General features: G+C 59.7%; 1 pseudogene; it reads right to left on the reverse strand.

Moving 5' to 3' along the window:
- Nucleotides 1-239: 239 nt before the first annotated feature.
- LOC103582981 lies at nt 240-3,043 on the reverse strand (annotated as a pseudogene).
- Between the last annotated feature and the right edge of the window lie 448 nt (nt 3,044-3,491).

Raw genomic sequence — 3,491 nt, forward strand, 5'->3', positions numbered from 1 at the left:
AAGAGTCACTTACCCTAATCTCCCCAGGGAATGCAGCTTTCTGTAGGAGCAAAACCCCGGAGGTGAGAGGATGCCCTGGTCACCAGCCCAGACCCCATCACTGCCCACAGCTCAGTCCCTCGACAACCAAGACCCAAGGCACAGCCTTGGCACCCCTGTGACATGTCACTGTGATGCCATTTCCCCCACAGAAGGAAGAGGGGGACACGAGGGGGATGTGGGCAGAGCCGTCCTCTCACCCATCCTCGTGGGTATGAAAATGTTGTCCTCCAGGAGTCCCTTGCACCGTATGAATTTCTTAAACTCTTCCAGGACCTCTGTGTTCACGTGGGGACTGCTACCTGTGGGTGAGTTGGGCAGGTGAGCCGAGTGGGGGATGGCTGCACGGCTCTGCAAGGAGCCGATGCCATGAGGAGACGGCCAGCACCCTGCATCGGGGGCTTCACAGATGGGTGGTCGAGGGCAGGTGGAGAGGCCACAGAGTGGACGTAGAGCTCCAGGATGGGGACAGATGACAGAGGAGATGGCTGATGCCCGGCTGACAAGACCCCAGGAAGGAGAGCAGTGGGGACACCCCAAACCACTGAGCAAACTCAGGGGACCCAGGAGGCTCTGGAGGCTGCCTTTCTGAGTCATGCCCCTGACCTGGAACGACATCGTGTCCTGAAGGCACTGGCTGCCCTCCCCCCCTGGAGGGTCCCTACCCCATGGAGGCCACTGTCAGGACGCTCCCTCTGACACCCTAGACCCCAGGAAGCAGCGCTCGGCAGTTGTGAACCCCCTCGTCAGTGGTCAGGTCACCGAGGGTCATGTCTGGCCCTGTCCCAGACAAGCCTCGCCCATTCCGCCTGGTTCCCACTCTGGGAGCTTGGTTTGGCAGCCGGGCAGCACAGAGTTCCACGCATAGGAAGCCCAGTGCAGGGGCTTTCTATGACCCCCGAGCACGTGGCTGATGCTGGTTCCACTGGCTTCTGGAAAAAGAGACATGGGGATGGGAGCTACGGGTCTCCAGAGCCCCTCAACCATGAGCTTTCGGATGCGGCACAGTTTCCCGTTGTAGTGGCATTCGCAGTACCAGATGTCGTGGTCCTTGACTGGCAGCTCTTGTAGATACATGAGCTTCTCGCCCCCATCTGTGGACCACAGAGAAAACAGACCTTTAGTGTCTTCCTTTTGGAGAAAGAACCGGACACCTCTTTAAGGGGCACTCTGGAATATTTTGGCGGTCCCCAGGCAGCCAGCCAGCCTGAGCCCAGGCCTTGCCGTTCCCCTCAGCCATGGACCTCAACACTGGGGGAGGAGCCCCCTCCCACAAAGGTCCCAACCCAGGCCACAGCTCCACCAGAGGCCAGCGCTCAGTCGTCCAACTCAGCTTCCCTGATCCTCAACCCGTCACACATTGTGACTCAGGTCAGGGCCACAAGAACCAGAGAGGGTGAGGTCAGCCCCTCCTGGGAGGTGGATGAGGCCGGGAGCCTTAGGCAGAAAGACTGTGCAGGAGATGCCCTGCCCTGCAGGGGGGCTGGGGACAGCCGCCCAGGACTCACAGGTGCTGTATTTGCCCGGCTCCTCGGTTTTCTGCATCAGGNCTGGTGGCACTGACCCTCCTTCCTGGAAAATAGGAGTCATGTGGCAGTGATTCTGAGACACTCCTGAGACGGCCTCAGCTCACCTGGCACATCGACCCTGACCCTGTGAGCCTGATAATGTCCCCCCCAGCTGAGCACTAGGATGCCACCTGGGAACGATTCCACTCAATGTCAAGGGGGCCTTTTACACCAACACCCAAAACTTAGATGGGGGAGGGGAGGTAAAGGTGCTTGAGGGGCCGGTGTGGTTTGACACTCACATGATGGTGAATGTGGTCTCCAAGTCCCCACCTTCCAGGGCTGTCACTGTCACAGGGGACACCTTGCTGGGCCTCTTCCCCTCTGGCACTTCCCTGTCAGTCACTATGGCCTTCACGTACCAGGTCCCTGTGAGCTGGAACAGGCCGAGGCGTGCGTCCTCCTCAGGTCCAGCCCAGACTCTCCTCTATGTCCCCTGCACATGGGCTGCAGCCTTGACCACACACCTCAGGGCCCCGGCTGCAGCCCCCAAAGGCAGGTGGGGTTCCCGCACATCCGCACCTCTGTGCTCAGTTAGAGCGAGCCCAGAACTCATGACCCCAGGCCCCCAATGGAGGCAGAAGGTGTCTGCCACCCCACGGAACCACTTTCTGCTGGGACTGGGCCCGGTACCGGGCGCGCCCTCACTCCAGAGGGCCCTGCCCTGCAAGGCTTTCGGGTTCTGGGTGTCAGTGCAGTAGGACCCCTGAGCCAAACCTGCTGCCCTGCTCCCACCCTGTGTCACCAGAGGGGCCGTGTCTGCTGGCAGAATAACAGAATCCCCTGTCCGTCCTCTGACCACTCCAGGCCATGAGTGCAGGGTCGGAACCCCAACCTTAAATGATGTCTCCTAAAACAGGCCCCATGGCCTTTCTCCTACACCCACCCACCGGCTCAGCCTCACATCCTGCTCCTCCGAGGTGAAGGACAGGGGTTCCTGGGCCTGCAGGGCAGCGACCAGACCCAGCACAACGGTCAGGAGCAAGGTCTCCATCTCCAGGGATCTATGGTCACAGCCGCTGGCTGGTCACCTGAGGCGTCAGGAGGAGGCTGTGCCGGCTCCTCACACGACGCCCCTTATAGCCCCTTGGCTGGTGGCCATGAGCACTTGGCACAGACCACATCCCGACCCCATCAGTGGTGGCCAATTCTGCATCCAGGAAGGTGGAACATCGGTGTCATTGGGATCTGATGAAGTGTCACCCAGAGAATAAAAGACACATAATGTCGTCCGGTGTTGGCACCACCTCAGGTGTGCACTCACAGGTGAGCCGTCCACAGGGGACTTACTGGAGTGAGTGTGTGGGGTCACCGCGGGGCACTTCAAGCTTCAGAGGCGGGCCTCCTGCCCACTCAATGCCACGCTCCACGCCTGGGGTAGGTTCTCTAGAGCACTTGTCACTCCAGGGTCGCCTTGTCCGTTCATTCCTACACATGATCACGGCCCACCTCTGCACCTGGAATTTAAGTTCCCGAAAGTAGAGGCTTCATTCCCGTCATTCACATGGCCATGAGCACTTGGCACAATCCACGTCCCGACCCCATCAGTGGTGGGCAATTCTGCATCCAGGAAGGTGGAACATCGGTGTCATTGGGATCTGATGAAGTGTCACCCAGAGAATAAAAGACACATAATGTCGTCCAGTGTTGGCACCACCTCAGGTGTGCACTCACAGGTGCGCCGTCCACAGGGGACTCATCGGAGTGGGTGTGTGGGGTCACTGCGGGGAACTTCAAGCTTCAGAGGGGGGCCTCCTGCCCACTTGATGCCACGCTCCACGCCGGAGGTAGGCTGTCTAGAGCACTTGTCACTCCAGGGTCACCTTGTCCGTTCATTCCTACACGTGCTCACGGCCCATCTCTGCTCCTGGAATTTAAGTTCCC

This window comes from Galeopterus variegatus, unplaced genomic scaffold (genome assembly GCF_000696425.1).
Source record: "Galeopterus variegatus unplaced genomic scaffold, G_variegatus-3.0.2 Scaffold18811, whole genome shotgun sequence".
Taxonomy (NCBI): domain Eukaryota; kingdom Metazoa; phylum Chordata; class Mammalia; order Dermoptera; family Cynocephalidae; genus Galeopterus; species Galeopterus variegatus.